Genomic DNA, 21,861 nt, shown 5'->3' on the forward strand with positions numbered 1-21,861 from the left:
AACACTCTGGACCAATCATTCATTCTGGGTGTGGTCACTAGTCTGTGTACCACACCCATTCTGAATCTTATCAGCAATATTCTGTCATGTCCCCTCGGGACAAAATTTAAGTAAGGTTCCATACCCAGAGAGCTAAGCCTTAGTTGGTGTTGGATGACTGTAGGTTTGGAAGCCTAATCTGCCATTCTAACAGAGCCCAACATTTCGAGGCACTCACTCTTCAGGGTTTTCCACGATACTCGGGCCATAGAGCTGGGATTTGAATAAAACTCTGGGTGTCCAAGATCATTCATAAACCTATAGATAAACCTAAGCCAGGGTATCCTCAGCACCCCATCCAGCTTAATACAGTCAAGCAGAATGTCTCTATTTAAATGGGTCTAATCACAGATCCAGATCCTATGCCATAAGAGAATTGGCTCAAGTTTGATAAGATTTGCTAAATACGGGAGGCCCAACTCCTCATGGCACACAAAAGAAGACGTGCCAGGTGGGACAGAGAGGATATACCGAAAGAAAGTGTTTTCCACATTTTGTAAGGGAAGGGAAATCGCAAAGCCCCATACCCCTGCCCCGTATATCGCTGCTGAAGTACACTTGGCCTTGTAAATTTGCAAGAGTTAACCGGGCAACTTTCTTCCCAGTCTCTTTGCAAAAGTAGCCAGGGCACTGGTTGATCTACTAAAACCCAATTTTTTCTGCTCAATTGCTTCATTCCATGTGTCGTTATGACTGAAGAGGACGCAGAGATACGAGAAAGTAGTAGTAGTTGCTAGCTTCCTACAACCCAGATAGATGTCCCGACCCATAATGCTCCGGGTGCCAGTAGCACAGTTCATTATAAAAGTTTTGGAAAGATTAATCTTTAAGCCCAAGTCAAGCATAAAAGTATTAAAACTGGTCAGGACCCTTTGTAACCCATTGTTTGTACGCGCCATTAAAACGGCATCGTCAGCGTAAAGGAGAGCTGGTAAAGGTCTCCCACCTACCTTAAGGAGTGCCTCAGCCAGACCATTAATGTATAAATTAAAAAGAAAGGGGGCCAGGACACAGCCCTGCCTGACCCCTCTTTTAACAGGAAATCCTACTGTGCACTGACCATCCACCCTGTATCTCACGCTGGCTGAAGCTCCCTCATAAAAACAGTGCAGGACGGCAATAATATTAGGATCCACACCAAGATCGGCAAGAATGCCCAATAGCCTCGCATGGATTACAGAGTCAAAGGCTGCAGTCAAATCAACGAAGACTAAGTATAGTCTCCCTTTTTTGGCTCTTGTGTATTTCCCGACCATCATAGCCAGGTTTAGACTCTGTTCCAGGGTTCCCAGGCCCTCCCGAAACCCATACTGGAGATCAGACAGAACATTATTTTCTATTGCCCAGTTCTGTAGTCGGTGCAGGATGACTCGGCCTGCCACCTTCACCATGGAGTCAAGAAGGGAAATTGGTCTATAACAACCAGGATCTTGGCGATTTCCCTTCTTGAACATTGGGACAATGATGGACTCCGTCCAAGTCTTCGGGAAGGTGGTGCAGTCACTGGCATTGACCATCTGAGTTAATAATGGGGCCCAGAGCGGGACACATGACTTAAACAAGTCAAGTGGCACGCCATCGGGCCCGGAGCCTTACCCCCCTTGCTACGGGCAAGAGCCAGTACCATTTCATCCAATGTTACAAGGAGGTTGCCATTATGTACGCAGAGAGGACCCTGAGATGGGAGCTCATCGTGTCCGGGCCATTATATAATGCAGAAAAGTGGGTTATCCAATCCTTTTCTGGGATTGCAATCTCAATTGAAGGTCCGCCACCCCCACACAAAGGCGGGCACCTTACGATCATCCAGAAGGCCGCAGAGTCCTTTTTTTGAGCTGCGGCATGTAGCGACTCCCCGGCTTCCTCCCTCAGTGACCTCTTTCTAGCAGCAATTGTCCTCCTATAGGAAGCTCTAGCCTTCCTTATCCCCTCCTGGGATCTAGGTTGCCTATTGAGCTCTACATTCAGGCTGGAATATGCCTTGGTGCATGCGCTATCGAACCAGCCAGTGGTTTTTGGCCCAGTATGGCATTGAGCAGTCAGTAACTTCCTAACCTCTTTAGTTATATCAAGAAAAGAATGAGTTAGGTCATCTGCAGTAGAAAGCTCATTCAAGCAGATATCAAACGCAGTTTTACATGCTACAATAAGCTGCTTAGTCAATACCTCAGGGTCGACTTTGGACCAGCGAAGAGCATACCCATTCGTTTTGTTCAGCTCTAAGGAACCCATCACCTGGTTCTCACAGTTCTTCCTCCCAATGTTTTGAGCTTGTAGTTGTAGCTTAAGACAAAGTGGATAGTGGTCACTCAACACAGTAGTCCCTATCATAAAGGACAACAAACTCGGGGCAAGGGTGTGTGAAACCAGCATAAAATCAATAATGGAGACAAAACCTCTACCAATAAAAGTCAGGGACATAATCACAGGGATGGGGACAAGTTCATTTGCAAATCCCAAATCATAACGAGACATTAGGTCATTGAGATGAAACCCAGCCTTAGTGTGTGAAAAATGACAGTTGAGTACCGCCTCTTGCGTATCCGTGCCACAAATCTTCGGCTTAGCTGATTTGCACAGTACACAGTTCAAATCCCCCAGCAGGATAATCACAGTGTCCATGGAGCTCGAATTACAATTAACATCCAAGGCCTCGCCAATCCTAAGAAGCTCCATCCCCAACACTCCTGCAGGTACATTGTTGTAAAAATTTACCACTAGCATTCTCTTAGAAGGTTTAACATACAGTTGAATGATCTGGTAGTAGCAATTCCCCACGGAAAAAACTATTTTATCCATCATTAACATATTAGATATATACATACATAAGCCTCCCTTCGGCCTTCCTCCCAGGCCCTGTACCGCCGCGGTACTGAAGGTCATATAACCAGAAATATGGACTGGCTCCATCTTCCATGTTTCTTATAGGTATAATATGTCGATATTATCTATAAACTCAACCCATACAGGATTTGAAATCTTTGCACGCAACCCAGCAATATTCCAAGAGATAATACTAGTTTCAGACAATACTTTCTTGGAGGTGTGATACGCTGGGTAAATAGATAGGTGTTGACTTGCACTGGAGGGTTCTGTGGTAAGTAGAGCGCTAACGTCATTGCACAAATCATGTATATGGGAATTACCGTGAATAGGCCCGTGGGATTGCACACAATGGTAGTAGAAAGTAAATTAGTACCAAGACTGGGGCTCGCTGTTCTACTACGCTGAACCTCAGGAGAGGCCGCAGGGTTGCCGGGTCCCCCCTCAGCTATTTTGTCACACTGCATATGGGTGGCCAGTGAGTCGACCTCATCCAGATTATAAAGTGGAGCGTAGGAATTACTGACAGGAATCGGGTAGCTGAGATATGGTAAGCCGCCGCCAAGGCCCTCTGGACGGCGTTGGGAGGGTTTTGCAGGATGGTAGAAAATATCCAATGGCACAATACTAACCCCCTGACTTCTAACTGGCCAAAGACCCACCCTGCTCAAAATTGTACGGACAAGTGCAGGAGATGCAAAGGAAAGAACCACACAGTCTCCCTCAAGGGTCTTAGCGGACTGACCCACCCACCCTATCCTACGGGCCATTTTAAAATCTCAAAAAAGCTCACTTGTCAAGCCTGTTTTCCCAGTTAAATAATGTAGGGATCTATTACGCAGAGTAGACCAGTGTTCAAACTCCCCCTGAGGGAGCGTGGGGACGTTTACCAGGACCACTGTAAGTGGAATAGCTTCGGGCGGGAGGTGAAGTACCTTTAAACCCATGGCTCCCCCCTTTCTACCCTCTGGGGTCCTGGGTCCATGCGAGACCCCTGTTCCGTGGTCACCTTGTGTACCGGCTGCTGATAGAAATTAGATGTTGAGTTTACAAGACTCAACTGGCCCTCTTGCCAGTTAGAACGGATAGAAACCAGGTGACCTGCCTGGGGCTTAGGGGGAACACCTTCAGAAACAGTGCAAACTATATTGAGTTGCGGGCTAGCACTAGTAGGAACCCCTGGGGGAGTAAGAGACTGAATAGGTACTCTGGTCTGGGAAGATTTACGTACAGAGGCCTCTGAGGCACTGAATGGGACCCTAGGGCCTTGGGTTGATGCAGTGTTAAGGTTAACAAGGCTTTACAGAGTCGGTAATCTGTTCTCAGTTTTAGTGAGTGCGGCTTTTAAGGGGGATACAACCCCCACTAGTGTTTCCTCTAATTTTTGCCAGAACTCTCTCATACCTACACCTGCAGGAACGGCACTGACCGTCTCTGCAGGGGGAGTGAATTCTAGGTCGGCAGTTGTGGCACAAGATTAGTCAAGGGTTCTGTGGTACTTGATTGGCTATTGTTGGATTGCCTAGTATTAGCCATTGTTTTCCTTTCCTTCACGGGAGGTTTTATTCGGGAAGGTTGGATGTTTTTAGCTTTCTGGGCCCCTGTGACGACTTTAGGTCTCGCACCCTCCTTGTTTATTGCCTGTAAATCATGTGGGGGGATTGCCACCGGTGGCGGAGATGCAGGTGCAGAAGATATCGTAAGGGAGTTTGTGACGGTCATATTAACTTCCGGGTCATATACATGCAAAAGCGGCCCTACACCCGTGGGTTCCAGAGACAGCCTACGTTCTGTTAGCGCTATCTCATGCATTAGGGCTGACTCTGCCCGGGTCAGAAAAGCATCTAAAGTGCCCACCACCCCCTTCCCTGTGAGTGACTTTCTTCTGGCCATGGTATACAGCTCCCAATTATACACAAGTATGATAGTTCCAGGCTACTGAAGCTCACAGCTTAAAGTCCCAAACACTTAATAATACGCTTGGGAAAACCAAAACGTAAATAAGCGCAACAGAGTCTCACTGGTAAGATGTAATTGGAAGTCAATTGTCAGCGGGATGGCCCAGCCGGGCCCCTGACGGGCTCAGACGTGTCCACCCTTGGTCTGGGCTTCGTTCGGGTTGCTTCCCGCGCCGCGGTGGGAGAGGCTACGCTATAAGCACGTTGGATACACCTCCCCCTCACACGCGGCAGCTGGTGAAGGTAGCGGTGCACTCTGGGGTTTGAAGTCCCCCCCCCCAGAGTGTGCAGGTCGATGCGTGGTGCGCGGACTGCCCCTGGGACCCTCGTCCCACCAGGGGTTCCTTGAACGAGTGCTATCTTAGGCGGGCGGGCGGGCGGCAGGTAGATAGAAGGCAGGCAAAAACAGTTCTGAGTAGCAGAAGAGTGTAGAGCACAGCCACATCCACACGGAGTCCCAGTCAGGACAGGGTTTGAAGGCAGAGCAGTGTTAAACTTCAAATGGTTTTTCGTCTACCAGCGCTCAATATTGTAGAGGCAATCAGACAACTTTTCTTTCACATCACCACAGCTGACAGCCCAACAATTCGTAAGACCCCGGGGTCGGATCTCCGGCTCTCCTTCCGGCTCTTTTTCCCTGCCGCACCGCAGCTGACGCAGCTGAAGCAGCCCCCAGGACTGGGACCAGGCACAAGCTTGCGGCTCCTTTCACTTGCGACTCCTGTGGCTGATACCCCCTGGGCCCGAGACTGCTTCACTGTAGCTGACACCCCCCAGGACCGGGACCGGGCGTGCGGCACCTGCTGCCACAGTTGACAGCCCCCCTGAGAGGGCTTCTCTCACTCGTTGCACCTGCCTTGCAGCTGACAGCCCCTGGGGGTAGGAACCGCCTCACAGCAGCAGTCAGCCTCCAGCCACCAGCCGACAGCCCCCGGGACCGGGACCAGGCTCCGACACGGCTGTCCCTCAATTTGTGGTTCGTGGCTCACGGTTCGCAGTTCGTGGCTCATACAGCCGACTGCGCTAGCCCCTGCCTGATTTCCGGGCTCTTGCCTGATTAGAAATATTTATATAATGCTAGCTGTGGGTGCAAAATAAACCTGTATGCTCAATAATGCAACAAGGTATTGGAGAGGGTATATATTTAACTTTGCAGCAGGCAAGTTTTGGTGCAAAATTGCATGCACTGCGCCGCCGCACACCTCCACGTACTACAAGTTTCTAACTCTCCAGTTCTCCCCTCTGAAATTCCCTCCCCTCCGCCCGTCTCTCTTGCATGGACACATTTACTAAAGTGACACTGGTAGGCTAAATAGAACACATCCAAATGCAACATTTACGCTCCTTATTATATAGCTAACATGAAAGAGCTAAAAGTAATTTAATTGTCCCAGAGCACGGAAAAAATTACATGTGTTTTGCTTTGCAGCCTTTTTTTCGCCTTCATTTTGAAAAATAGGAACCTCGCAAAAGTTAAATAAATCTATTTGTTGCATGTTTGACATCTAGAATGGTAAGATGTAGCTCGTTAGTACTGAACTGTTTATGGAAGAGATTGAGATACAAAAAAGCACCGCTTCCATTTTAAATGATCAAACTTCACATTAAGTGTCAGTAAATTATCAGGGGCCTTCATATCTTTTTTCTGGCAGTTTCTCAGTCTAGTAGAGTGCTCCCATTGCCTGACCTGCTCACTGATATGCAAAATAAGAGCCTTGAGTACCGTTAAAAGAAACAATTGAATGAGAGAATTACCTCCTTGCTACAAGCAAATTCTGTTGTAAAATCATGGAGTAAAGCCAGGCACGAGACCCAACAGGCCCACAGTCAAGCTCAAGAAAATCAGCCCACACCGTGACCTGTTACACCTTCCTACCCTTTAGTAACTGCACTGATGACAGGAGAGGAAAAGAGGAAAGTAAAAAGAAACCTGCCGCGCCCTGCCTCAGTGTCTCAGGAGGAGGCCTATCAGACACACTGCTTCGTCACAGTAGGGCGCCCCCTTGCTGAAAAACAACAGGCAAGGCACCACTCGGGATTCATGTGAGGGAACTGCTGAATTCTTCTGATTGAATTTGTTCACAGCAGGTTCACAGGAAGCATAGAGTGCACTCACTAGCAGTGCGCTCGCTGCTTAAACACAGCTTGATTGAGCGCACCTGCACAAGGTGGTGAAGGCGTTATAAAAGCGTAAAAAACACACAATGCAAAAAAATCCAAGTTTGCCCACCAGAAAGTAAAATATCTGGGTCATCTTCTGGGGAAGGGTGTTATTCAACCCCAAATTGAGAAAATAATAGCCATGACAGAAACACCCTTCCTAAAACAACAAAAAAAGAGCTGAAAGCCTTCCTAGGACTTTTAGGGAACTATAAAACGTCTATACCCTATTTTTCTGAACTGGCTGCTCCCCTTACCAATTTGTTGAAGAAAAATGTGTCTCCGTCTATTTTCAAAATTCCAACTCCGATGACTCGACGCCTTCGGAAATTGAAAACTGTTTTTACCACAGCTCTTTATTATGACATGCACCCAGAGGGCTCCTTAGAGGTACCCCTGAAACCTACCAGACATTTAGGGGCCGATTACGAGTCGGGCGGAAAGTCTCCTACCGACATTCGAAATCTCCTAGACCGTGTCGGAACCCTTCCGACCGACTCGGTCAGTTTACAATCCAACCAACCGATTACGATGTTCGTGTTGGTTTGTAAACCGCACGGTCTTTCCGAATCGGTTCCAACCGGCGGAGAATTTGTGTCGGTCGGACCCACATCGTACAGTGTTTCTGACCGAGCGATTATGATGTCGGTTTCCAACAGCCTTTCCGAGTCGGCCTGTCCGACACAAAAAGGCTGTCGGAAAGTGACTTTTGGGGACCCTAGCAGGGCCCTGTTCATCCTGCGGCCTCCGGTTGGGGACCGAGAAGGTGCCTAAAGGACTCCCCTGTAGAACCCTGCACTGTGTGGCAGGCACCATGGGGTACAGCAAAAGTAGAGATATGCTGTTCCTCTGGAGTCAGGATATTCAGAGTCAGGAAAGATAGGAACCAACAGTATGCCCTTCGTGGGTCAGCGTTGGCAATTCATATGCTGGATTTTAATGCCCTCACACACCCTTGCAGGTGTCATGCTTCATCATCTGGGCTGCTCCTCGTTGGGTCGGTGGTGCAATACCAACGGGCACCCTAAATTAGGGGCACTTTATCGGAGACCTTCCATCCAACAGCCGTGCGGTGAAGTGCAGGTGTAGGGCCAAGACAGTGTAGATGTGGTGAAGTGATTTAAAATAGGATTGGGAGTACCTTGGGAAAAACTTTATTCTGGGGGTCTCCTATCCTACATAAAAACAATAAACAAGGCACTAGCCTGAGTATAGTATCTCGCTCAGTAGTGTTCTTGTTAGAAAGTGTAGGTCAACATGTTTCTCGCTTATAGTTATCTGCACTAGCGATTCTTCAGGACCGAAAAAATTAAACTATCTACAACAAGCATCAGTGGTATACAATGATACTCACGATAAAAAGTGGCAATTGTTTAATGTACCTATTTAAACCTGAATCTACCTGTTGGGGAAAATAAACATAGGCATCTTTCAGGCTGTGGTGGTACATAAAAAACATTGATATGATCTTAACGGGGACTCTGACTCCTGCTGGTTAACATCTGTGAAGTGAACGCGATTTGCGTTGTGAGGATGTCTAAAAACAACAAGTTAAAAACGTGGTGATTCTCCGCAGTGAACTATAGTGACTTATTGTCCCTGTGGAAAAAACACTCATGTAGCAGAAATACATTGGACTGGACTCACCCAATTAGTATAATCCCCAGGCTTCAACAGTGCCCAGTGAAACACGCATAAGGCTTTGCTCCTATATATGTTGGACTGGATGGGAGACAATATAGAAACATATACCAAACAAAATCATCTTAAAAACAGATCTGCTTGTCCCCATCATAGTAGAGTTGTTCACTGAGAGGTTTACTAAGACTATGGTAATGGTTGTTAACCTGTATGTATACAGTAGACCATGATCTTTTACATAGATATACTAGTCATTGCTGACCTCGAAGTAAATGTTAGGCAACTCTAAGTCATGTTGGTTATCTGATGATGTTAGCATATTGCATTAATTCTCGTCCTATAGTGGAATCTCGGGTGCGCGCCTCAAAAAGGAAGTTGTTGTCATGTTAGTTTTGGGCGGCGTGTGACATAGCCCATCTAAGGGTGTAGTGTTGGCGGGTAAAAAACGCTTGGTCAAAGGATACCTGGTTGTGTATGTATAACCGTTTATATTTTGGAGCCGTAATCTCTCCTATGCTGACGCCGCATGTAGTGAGCAAGGAAAATTGTTGCGGGGGCAGCGCTCGTGCAGTATGTGTATTATAATGCCTAGTTGTATAAACACGCTATTTCCTAGTGGAAAAACCAGTTCTATGTTGATTGTAGCCACTTTCTAAAGTCAGCACGCATGTGCAGCGTATGCTCGAAGGCGTAAGTGCGGTTACTTTGTATTCGAGTGGGGCTGAGACCATCATGGGATACAAAAATTAAGATGTGGTGTATGTTAAGTTTCTGGTGGAGATAACGATTGTTAAAGACCACTAGAATATCACTAACGTATGTGTGATGCTGAGACTCGAAGTAGCCAAAGGGGCGCTGCGCTAAAGCAGCTTAAACAAGGTGTAGACAAGAGTGGGCGCGACACTGAGGCAGATTATACGAGGTGTATTCAAAAGTTACGGGCGGGTATATTTAACTCCCGGTTTGTGCACGTTATGCTTCTTCTATGACCTGCCCTGTTCACCGGGTCCGGGAGGTGGCGAGAGCGTTATGCCATGGTGATTTAAAACCCGTCGAGTAATCACGTGATGGTGGGTGTGGTTAACTCAGTCTAAGTGTGGGAATGAGAACAGTGGCCATCTAGGAATGGTCTCAAATGAGATTCCAACAGGGATTAGTGTGTGTTGTAATGCATGTAAGAAAGGACAGATGAGCTCATCAATTATCACACTTGGTTGATGTAAAGTGTTACTTGCGATGAGGAGAGAGTAGCGTTACTTGTTTATTAAGATAGTTATGTTATTTGGTACGCCGTGACTAGGAAGGAATTGGTACATAGAGACTCAGACGGCGGCCATTGTTAAGTGGTCAAGTAGTTATTATTTTGTAGTCATAAAAACAAGGCAACTATCAAAATCTCACAAGTAGTAATGTTAGTAGTGGGCAAAAAGGATTAGATGGATAATTCTGTATATAGGTTAAAGCATGACCCATCGATGTAGGTTGAAGGTGGGGGTTAAATTCTGATGGTGCTCCAAGGTATATCCTCGTTGAGCCCCTTATCGTGAGTGGATAATCGATGTATCCATCTCTGCTCTTTAGTGAATAGATTAGTCTTTGATATGTGTGGGGTTGCTTCCAAGATAACCCATCTCAAGGAATCTGGTGAATGGGTTTTTTCAAGATAGTGGGCACACATTTTAGTGTTGCTCTTGTGGCACCGAAAGTTGCTACGGTGTTCAGAAATGCGCAATTTGATCGGGCGGGTAGTCATTCCCACATAGTACAGATCGCAAGGGCATGTGAGTAAATATATGCAGTTGGCTGTGTTGCAGTTTATATGGGATTTCATCTCCCAAAGAAAGGTGTCATTCAATCTAATGGTTTTGTGTACAGATGTAAAGGCACAGGCTGTGCAAGTGCCACATAGGTAGTGGCCCGTAACCGCTGGTAATTGCCAAAGTGTACTCTGTCGATTTGTCGCTGTTGGCTTTGGTCTAGTGTGAATGAGCATGTCTTTGAGGTTCTTGGAGCGTTTGAATGCAAACCGTGGTTGATCTAGATTAAGAGACCCTGTATTAAGTATGTTCCAGTGTTTTTTTAGCACTTTGGTTAGTTGGTTGGAGGCTGGTGTGAAAGTCGTTACACATGTCAACATCTCGGACATGCTTTTTCCTTCTTTGTGCTCTAAAAGGCTCTCTCTGTTGTTATTGCGTGCTCTCTTCCTAGAGAGAGCCACATTTCTTGGGGGATAATCTCTTGCAGTGAGATTTTGTGCAAGGATTGCTGATTCAGATTTATATTCCTCCGCTGTACTGCAATTCCTCCTAACCCTTAGAAACTGCCCAAATGGTAAATTTTCTTTGAGTGATTTAGGGTGGTGGCTGCTAAAGAGTAAGAGGCTGTTGCGGTCAGTGCTCTTTCTGTAAATGGTCGTGGTTAGTTGTCCCCCCTGTATTTGGATAGTGAGGTCTAAAAAAGCAATCTTGTTGGGAGATGCCGTGATGGTGAAATTCAAATAAGGATTAAGGTTGTTAATCCATTCAAAAAAGTTGCCATAGTTTGCATCGTCCCCTTTCCAAAAGATCAAGATGTCGTCAATGTAACGTTTCCAAAGTAGTATGTTCTCACGAAATGGGTTAGAATCGTGATTGATATGTCGTCCCTCAAAGGCCGCCAGGTGAAGGCAGGCCACGCTGGGAGCAAAGGTACTTCCAATGGAAGTACCCTGTGTTTGATGGTAAAGCTGCCCTTTGTACTCAAAGAAGTTCTCCGTTAAAGCTAGTGTAGCGCACTGTATAATGAAGCTCGGGGGTGTGGGTGACTCCCATATAGCTGCATTCAGGTCTTCCTCTATCACGTCTAGAGTAGCCTTCTGAGGTATGTTGGTATATAGGGTTTCAACATCTAGAGTGATGAGGAAGTTGATCTCATGTGTGAGTGGGAATTGCTCAAGTAGACGTAAAACATCCGTGGTATCTTGTAGGTATGACGGCACAAGTTTAACCAACGGTTGTAAGAAGTGATCACAAAATTGTGATAATGGTTCCAAAACAGAGTCAATACCGGATACAATGGGTCTACCAGGTACTGGAGTGACCTCCTTATGAATTTTGGGTAGTATGTAAAAATAGAGGGTCTTGGGATCTTTCTTGGTGAGGAAGGAAGCCTCCTTCTTACTCAACCAATCTTGAGTCTCTGCTGAATCTACCAGTCCTGTGATGGTTCTGGTTAATCTTTCGGTTGGATTCCTGGCAATGGGAGTGTAATATTGCCTGTTGCTCAATTGTCTCAGACACTCTGTGTTGTAATCAGATATTGACATAATAACCGTTGCTCCGCCTTTATCCGATTGTTTCACGGTAATGGAGGGGTCATTGGCTAATGATTCCATCGCCTGCATCTCTTTTTTGGACATATTGTTAAAATGTCTAGAGACAGTCAGTGCTTTCACATCTTTGAGGACCGCCTGTTCATAGGTTAGAACTTCATTCGGTACCATACCGTTGTGGGGGGTGAAGGTAGAGGGGTTGTGTAAACCCGAGTCTTCTTCTCCCTGAATTTCTTCACCGTCAAAGATGGCTTTGAGGCGTACTTTGCAGAAAAACTGGTGTATTTCGCACGCTTGTTTAAAGTGGTCCCCCTTAGGTGTGGGGATAAATCCCAGATCTTTCTGGAGGACTTCTTGTTCAGTTTTGGTTAGTATTCTTGGTGACAAGTTGACCACTAGGTAAATTTTTTGTTGGTGGTGAGGCTCCTGGTCTCGTATACCCGCTGCTGTGGTTCCTCCTATTGCACCCTCTTTTCCTGCTGATTCCCTCTTCTTTGCCCGCGCCTGCGCCCTCTGCCCCAACCTCTGCCTAAAAAAGGCTGGCTCGGGGCGTGGCCAAGATGGCGGCGAGGTAGGACGCACGATTCGGAGCTCCTGCCCGCCGCCCGCCGACCATAGCTTCTGATAGCCTCCGAGAGACCCGTGGAGGACTGCCAATACCGGCGGAGGGCGGCCCGGTGACCCGCTAGCCCTGCCTGGCGTGAGGAGCGGCGACGGTCGGCCGCGGCTGGTGACCCGGCGGCGGAGTTCGGGTGGCGACCTAGCCTGCGGCGGAGGGTGCCGGGTGGAGGCTTCACCACTGCGGGGGCCCTGAGTGAGGTCTACCGAGGCCAGCTACTCCGTTACCGGCCTCTATCTGGTGACCTGCTGCCCCGATCGCGGGCCGCCCTCGCTGGGCGCTGGAGGCTGCGGAGGCCCAGGCGGCGGAGGAGGGGCGGAGCTGATCTGCAGCGCGGCTCCTGCGGCTCGACGAGGCCTGGGTCCGGAGCCCTGCCCGCGCTGGAGCGGGCCCTTTCTCTGACCCGGGTGGGTGACGCCTGGATCGGCGCTGGAGGCTGCCTTGAGCTGGGGGGCGCTAGGACTGGACCCCCAGCGGTTGGACGTGGTCCGGGACTCAGCCGGAGCGCACAGTTGGCGGGGCCCGGACCCGGTGATCTGCTCCCTTGCTGGGATCTGTCTACATCCGGAGTGACCGGGGCTCCCGTGGCGGAGACGGCGAGGCCCTCGCCCCCTTCTGGATTTGAACGGCGAGACGAGCTGCGACGCTGGGGGTGCGTGGAGGCCTACCTGTTCGCCCTGCGTGCGAGAGCGCGGCCCCGGCCTGGAGTCGCGGATGTGCCTCTGGAGGTGGTGATTCGGAGGAGCGCCGAGGCCGGAGCGAGGCGAGAAGCGGGGGGTCCGGTGAGTGACTACGGCCCGAGACGTGGGGGGGTGTCGCCTGGAGGGGAGCTCAGGCCGGCCCTTGTCTGGGGCAGGTCCCGGGGGCTGAGGGTAACACCGGTGCACAGCCAGCGACATGGACGATAGGCCACGACCGGACATTGGCCTGTAGGTGCATATGGCTCCCCTCCCCCCCGTGGCCTTTGCTGAGTGTCGTGCTTGGCCGATTGGCGCCCCCCCCGGGATCTTACCACTGGTCCTGCTGGGCGGCGACAGAGGATAACTCGCGCCCGCCTCGGGAGCTTACCTGCCTCTACCAGACTTTACTTCCCGGCGATCCCCGACGCCTGGTGGCGGTATCGACGCGCCTCTAGGCGCTGGACACTTAGTGAGGCACTACGCTATGCCCGTATCCAAGGCGAGGAAACCTAAGCCTCTCAAGGATATATTCGGGCGCCCTCAGCCTGTCCCCAGCAATCCAGGCGCGGATTCCAGGATGGCGACCCCGCAACACTCTCCCAGCGTTGGGGAGGAGCCGGCCACCAAGGCGTTCATGGAATCCCTCTTCCAAACTCTGCGGGCTGACCTCCAGTCGGTGAAGGCTGACCTCACCGCAGAGATAAAAGACATCCGCAGGGACGTGGAGGAGGTGGGGGAGCGAGTGGCGTCCCTGGAGGAGAGGAGCGACGCTACTGTGTCAGACATGAACACGATTCAACAGGAGATCCTCCGCCTGCGGGACCAGCAGCTGGATGTCCAGACCCACCTGGAGGACCTGGAGAATAGGTCCCACAAGCATAACATCCGGATCCGAGGAGTGAAAGCCTCGGACGACACCACGGACCTCCCTGCCTTCGTCGTGGGTCTCTTCCGCCACATCTTGGCAGCACCGGATGACGCTGCGATCGTCCTGGACAGAGCACATAGGGTCGGTCCACCCCGGGCACCAACAGCCCTCCAGCGGACATACTGGTGTGTGTCCAAGACTTTAAAACCAAAGACGCTATCCTCGCGAAAGCAAGGACCCTCCACCCCATCTCTTACAGGGGGCACTCTCCGGTGCTTTACCAGGACTTGGCCCTGATTACTTTGCAGCGCCGACGACAGTTCCGCCCGGTCACTGAACATCTGCGGCAGCGGGGCATTCCATATTCGTGGGGGCACCCATTCCGCCTCATCTTCCGCCTCGATGGCAGACTCCACCAGCTGCGCTCGCTCTCCGAGGCCTGCGGAGTGCTGGACTTGGCGCCGCCGAATGGGGAGGTGGACTGCCGAGCTGCGGACTCGGAGCCGGGGCCCTCGGCGTCAGGATGGCGGCGACAGGGAGGGCGCAGACGGGGCTGGAAGCCCAACAAAACTGACATCGCTAAGAGCCAGCAGGATGCACTGGCCTCGGCGACGGCCGCACTGGCCGGGGCGCCCTCCGGCGCCGAGTGAGCAGCGGCCGCCTGTGGCTTCCCACGCTTGATCCAGGGGTCTCCGGCGGGAGGCGGACGGCGGTGGGAACCGATACTTCCCCATTTTTGGTCACACTATGGCCCCCACACCGACGTTTGCCTGGCTTTGCCATGGTGACGAACAATTCTTCCGGATCTTGACTTTCTTGTTGGTTTCTGCCAGTGTTGCTATCACTGGGACATTTGTTTGGCAAGAGGGTTTGGTTTTTTTTTTTGGGTATGGGTCCCCTCGTCCGCTTTCCCCTGTTGCACCCCGACAGTTGTTGCACAATGGCTTAGAGGGTCTGAGTAGTCCCTCGCACTTGCTTAGGATAGTTAGCGCCCTACAGCGATTCCTTCTTGCTCACTGGACCGTAGATGCCACACACCCCCCTTAAAGTCCTTACGCTAAATGTGCGGGGGCTGAATAATCCCGTCAAATGAAGGACAGTCCTTAGTTACCTGGAACATTCGAAAGCAGACATATGCCTTCTACAAGAGACCCATCTTCTGGCTAAGGACCACCATAGATTGCAATCCCGGGCTTTCCCAACACAGTTGTTGTCTTCTGCCAACTCCAAGAGAGCTGGGGTGGCCATTTTGGTTTCCCGCTCCTTCACGGGCAGGGTCTTACACAAAGGGGCAGAGATTAAGGGTCGATTACTCACCTATCAATTTTTACTGGGAGGGGTGGCCCTAGATGTTGGCTCCATCTATGCACCCAATGAAGGGCAGATTCCATTCCTCCTCAACGCTCTTGACGAAGCGGCCGCAGCTTCGGGCCGCTGTCTGTTGTTGGGCGGCGACCTCAATATTGTTTTTGACAACGCGCTAGACCGCTCCGGTCAGAGAACTGGTCAGACGGGTGTTCTTACAGCTGCCGGGCGAGCTCGTCTTCGAGATCTGGGGCTGTCGGACCTGTGGCGCCACTTTCACCCGACTAGTCGAGGCTACACCTTTTACTCCGGGGAACGCAAAACGTATGCACGCTTAGATTACTTCCTTAGCTCTCCATCACTTCAGGCCCACGCATTGCACACTGATATCTTACCGGCCTCCTTTTCCGATCACTCCCCAGTTCTGGCCACCTTCCAGCTCCCGCCATCTCTGCAGCCTCACCGACATTGGCGCCTGCGCGATACATTGCTACACCACCCCTCTGTCGTCGAACAGCTTCAGAAAGCCATCACGAACTTCCTCACTCTTAATGCTAACCCGGATACGACTCTAGCGACACAGTGGCTGGCGCTGAAGGCTGTCCTTAGGGGGGAATTTATAGCCATATCCTCTGCCCACAATCGCGAACGCAGCCACAAACGGGCGGAACTTTCCCAGCGCGTCTCCGAGCTCGAACAAATGCACCAGAGGACAGGCGCCTCCCGGGCCTGGCGGCAGCTCTGCATAGAAAGAAAGCAGCTTGCTGCCCTGGATCAGGACAGGGCCGAGTTTGCCGCAATCAGGCTTAGACACGCATACTACACGGGAGGGGATAGATGCGGCCGCCTGCTGGCAAACAAACTACGGGAGTCCAGACAAAAGCAGGGAGTTCGAGAGATCCGGACGCCGGGGGGGGAGTCGGTAACTGACGACGCCGATATAGCAGAGGCATTTCGCGACTTCTATGCGGGCCTCTACACCGGGGATCCCCTGGAGACCCAGGTCTGCGCTGATTACATAGAGGGGGGCCCACGTGCCTTCCTTAACCTCCGTGCAGGCAGATCTCTTGTAGAGGGATATTTGGATAGAGGAGGTCGTCTCTGCGATCTCACGCCTTAAGCCGGGTAAATCGCCGGGCCCGGACGGCTACACAGCGGCCTCTCCTGACGAGTTTATTTAATACCTTTGACCAAGCGGGAGCCATCCCGAGTGAAATGCTAGAGGCCGCAATAGTCGTTATCCCCAAATCAGGGAAGGATCGGACAGCTTGCAGCGCATACAGACCCATCTCTCTGTTGAACATTGACATTAAATTGTACACTAGCATTCTCGCGGCTCGATTGGCGCCGCATATGGCCAACCTGGTCGAACCCGATCAGGCGGGCTTTATTCCACAGCGGCAAACAAGTGACAACACTAAGCGCATTTTGCATCTGATCGAAAAGGCATCTCGTACGCAAGGAGAATACATGCTCTTGGCCATCGATGCAGAGAAGGCCTTCGACAGAGTGCACTGGCCGTACCTCGAGATGTTCCTGGAGGGAGCTGGGTTTGGGGAGAAGCTCCGTACCAGGATCTTAAACTGCTATCGCTCCCCCATGGCGACAGTTCGAGTGAATGGCTATACCTCCTCCCGCTTCCCCATTGGGAGGGGTACTAGGCAGGGGTACCCCGTGTCACCCCTCCTGTTCGCACTCTATATGGAGCCTTTAGCTCTACGAGTGCGGCGCCATCCCCTCATCACCGGGATTAAATTTGGAGGGGACGTCCACACCATTAGTCTCTATGCGGATGATATCCTGCTCTCCTTATCTGACCCAATACCGGCTCTGCGCGCTCTGTTCATCGAACTGTATGGCTTTGCGCGGGGGTCGGGGTTCAAAATCAATCTGGACAAATCCATAGCACTTAACATCTCACTCTCCCCGGACACTCTGGCTCATATCCAGGAAGAGCACACCCTGAGCTGGGCGGCTGCTTCGATCCCCTATTTAGGCATTCACCTAGCCCCAACCCTTCAGGCCACCGCGGACATTAATTACTCTCTTCTCCGCTCCCGCATCCGTACAGAACTGCACAGATGGAAAACTTACACGCTCTCTTGGCTGGGCAGGATTGCGGCCACCAAGATGACGGTCCTCCCGCAGATCTTGTACCTCTTTCAAACTCTTCCCCTCCGCCCCCCGTCTGGTTGGATCCAACAAACTCAGGCGGACTTAGCGCCCTTTATCTGGCATGGCCGTAAACCCCGATTTCGGCATGCGGTGGCGACTCTCCCACCGGAGAGGGGGGGGGGGTAAGGGTGCCCGACCTTCAACTATATTACCATGCTTCTCAGCTTAGATACTTAGTGGAATGGCACCAATTGGAATCGGAGAAACACTGGCTGTTCCAAGACCAAGCGGTGGCGGCCAGACCGCTGCAGGGCATCCCCTTCCTTCCTAAACAGCATACACCACCAAATCTCTACGCTTCCTATATCACAAGCACGGTACTGGAATCTTGGGATCGCACTAACCTTGCCCACCGACTGACCTCCTTTCCGTCACCTCTCACCCCAATATTTGATAATCCAGAGTTTCGTCCGGGCGCGGACGCCCAGGCCTTTCGCGCCTGGCGCTCCTCCTCTTGTAGGTCCCTGGGTCATCTTTTCGATTTTGATGGCATAATCACGTTTCAGCAGCTTAGGGAACATTATGGCCTCCCGGAATCAGAGCGCATGCCGTATTTACAAGTCAGACATTGGGCACTCCACCAACAGGTTAGGCCTCAGGCGCAGCGTCTCCTGACCCCTTATGAAAAATGGCTGATGACGCGCACGTCCAATAAGAAAATAATCTCTGACCTCTACAAACTGCTCCTGGACACTACTACACACACGCATAACGCAGGCCGGGCTTGGTGGGAAAGGGACCTGGGCAGAACCTTAAGCCACAAGGAATGGGACGGTATCTATCATAGAGCACGGCACTCTGCATACCACATGGGACTCACGGAGACTCTGACCAAAATTGCCACTTACTGGTATTACACGCCAGAGCGCTTGCATCGCTTTGACCCTCGCCGGAGTGCGTTGTGTTGGAGGGATTGTGGAGAAGTGGGCACCCTAGAACATGTTCTCTGGAGTTGTACCTGTATACAACCATATTGGGCCCGTGTTTTGGATGAGGTTGACCTACACTTCGAGACAGAGCTCCCGCGCTTCCCCGCGTATATTCTTCTGGGCTTGCCCAACCCGCTGACATACCCACTCAAATCCCGGAAGGGCAGGCTGATTGCCATCGCCCTAGGCGCAGCGACACAAAACATATTGATACACTGGCGCTCGGCCCAGCTCCCGACACACTCTGGATGGCTCCAGAGACTCTGGGGGGTGTTGGGTATGGAGAAACTTACACTCACGTTAGCTGGTAGAGGATCCGACTTCCCAGAGCTATGGAAGCCCTTTCTCACCCTATTGGTGTCTGAATTTCGTGAGCTGACCTGTCCCCGCTATCTTCGGTTATTGCGCCTAGCGGACACGCAGATTCCTAACGCCACTTCCCAGAATCGCCGCAAGCGGCGGCGTTGATCTTTAGAGGCCGCCCTCACCGGATCAGTTAAAGCGGACGAGGGAAAGGGAGGGGGGAGGTATCCTTGGGGTTTGTATGATTTTATTATGTGTTTTTTTTTTTTCTTATTTTTTTTTTTGGTTTCCGTTTCTGTTTATTACCCGTAGTATTGCTAAGCTAGGCAACCTAGTTGCCTCATTGGTATTGTGCCTCTGGAGTTGAGGGTGTTCTTTGTTCCATGTTTGCTTGAACTCAATAAACAGATTTAAACCATAAAAAAGGCTGGCTCATGCCTGGGGGTCCGAATTGAGGTGGGCCTTGAGGTAACATTGGGTATTGCCAGAAAGTAGGGCCCTGGAAATGGGGTGGTGGGTAGGTATTGTACCCCTGTCTACCTCCCCTTCTAGGGTGGTTGGGTCTCCAATTTTCTGCACTAGAGTCGCTATTGGTGGAGGACCCCTGTCTGGAGGAATTTGAGCTGGTGTCAGATAGGTAACCCGTTCCCGGTGGTACAAAGTCTGCCTTGAGGTATGGGTATACCTTTTCTTTGTCGAAGTGTTTAATATCTTTTTGAAGTTTCACAACTTTCTGTTTCATTAGATATTCTTTATGCTCGGCAATTTCATTGTTTAGCTCAGTGAGTTTTGATTTAAAACTGGGGCTCAGAGTTGCATTCTTCAGGGTACTATCAGCAACTTGTATTCAAATCAACAATTCATCGGCAAATCTCTTGGCCGTGTTGATGATAAGTATCAGGAGGTCTCTAGTACATTTCCACGAAATTTGTGACCATTCAATCTCAAATTGCCCATCCTCCCAGAAGATCCTGGGGACGTTTTTAACAACAAGGCCATTGGGAGAGATGTTAGCCCTGAGGTATTCGGTCATCAAAGCACCGTGCAAGGTGATTTTGACCCATTCCCTCTTCATAGCTGATAGTGATTGCCAATCCTCTGATTGACTACCAGTGGCGCCATCGCCGTCGGTCGTCAGAATAGAGGGTGTCCTTAGTATCTCTGCTGCTTGTTCCTCACCGTAACTAAGACCTCGGCCTTCCATTGTTCGGTCGGTAGGAAAAGGTCTAAGTAGATAAAATCAAACCTCAATGCGAGGTAGCCACTCCAAAGTAGTGGGGTCAGATTGAAAGAGAGGGGGATAGAGCAAATCTTACCCACCGGAAACAGGTTCCACGGGGTTTAGCCGTGCTTGAAGCTGTATGCAAAAAAGAGGGACGTGGGGGCCTTTTTCCACTCGAGCAAGAGTGGGAGGTCCAGCATATAAGGGTGGCCCCAATCAATCTACAACAAAAGTAGAGATATGCTGTTCCTCTGGAGTCCGGATATTCAGAGTCAGGAAAGATAGGAACCAATAGTGTCAGGAAGCAGGTGTTGCGTGCCTGCATTGCCTACAACCCCCAGAATGCCCGAGGTCCGGGGGCAGGAGCCGCGACCACAAAAGCGACGTAACGCGCACAGGACACTGTGCGTAATTCCCGTATGCGAGTCCGTCGTCGACCCCGATCTGAAGTGGAAGTGTCCCGGGATTAGAGTTCCCGCAGCCGAGATGAGACCTTGACCCATCGGTCTCATCGCGGACCTTGCCAACGGTTCCGCACTGCTCCGAAGCCGCCTGTCTGTTGCCTCAATTCGGACGACCGACAAACATCCGGATGACACCCTCGCTGGAGGCCAGTTAAGTGTACCACTCTCCCGGATGATGGGAGGTCAGCCCCAGTACTGATAGGACCGGATGCGCCTCCCAGGAGCAGACACCTTTTTTTACTTATCTCACCTAGTACTTATTCAGCGGACTCCGAGACTGGAGCGCTGTTGATTTTCCTTGGGTGACCCCGCCTGAAACTCACCCCGTTCTGATGCAGCACTAGTGTGAGTGGATGTGCGCAGGTTGTTCTTTGTTTGTTTGTTTCAGTCCTGGAGCGGTGATTTAACCGCGGTGAAAAAGATGTAAGTAACTAAGAGGCAGAAAAGAGGGGACCAGCAGAACCACATTAAAACACAGAGTAAGAACAAATAACTCAGTGGTTGATATAAGCCCTAGTGGATAGTGGATCCGTCCCTGGTGCCGTCCTAAAGACATTTCAGACCCTCCAATAGAGTGACTATTAATTAGGGAATCCTACCCATCCTACCATATATGCAGGCCCTTTCAAGGAGTCAGAGAAGTGGGGTGGCGTCTTCCCGCAGCTGCTCTGATATGGTGCCACGTATGAATGTTCGGTGCATGAGTTTGGTTCTGGATTCTTTGTCTGTATACGTATGATGCAATATTGCTGCTGACAAAGAGAGAATAAGGACTGGTAGCAAATAGGAGTTATCCCTATTTCTAGTGAGAATTCATGAGAGTAAATGTAAATGTGTTGTACTTGTATAGTGCATTGCTACCCTAGGGTGTCCTGGCGCTGTACTCATACCGCTGTGGAACCCTTCCTGGCTTTTCCCTGTGAAATGTCCACTCCTGGGCACCCCCAAGGTGAAGCCAGGCATCCCAGCGCTGTTGGGGCCATTGTGGAGAATAAGCAAGCTATTGCCCAGAGTTGCAGAGTGGGCCCCATGATTAGAATAGGCACCGAGGCGAGAAATAGCGGGTCCGAGGAAATTGAGCCCAAGACCCGCCAAGGCGGTAATTGAACCCTGGTCCCGGGCCAGACCTCTGCATCAGGGTCTGCCGCTCTAACCATTGAGCCACACTTCTCCACGCATTATATGCCTCTGTGTTTTGTTTGTATTTGTATATTTTTCTTTTTACAGGTTCTACTCCCAGCTGTTCCCTTCCTTCCCTTCCCTCGCTTGATCGCCCTAAACCTTCCGTGCCATCAGTGCAGGAGTTGGGGATGTCAAGCGGTGGATACCCTATAGCATCGCTCGAATCCTCAGGAGTGTTAGACT

Source organism: Triturus cristatus, chromosome 4_1, assembly GCF_964204655.1.
Source record: "Triturus cristatus chromosome 4_1, aTriCri1.1, whole genome shotgun sequence".
Taxonomy (NCBI): Eukaryota; Metazoa; Chordata; class Amphibia; order Caudata; family Salamandridae; genus Triturus; species Triturus cristatus.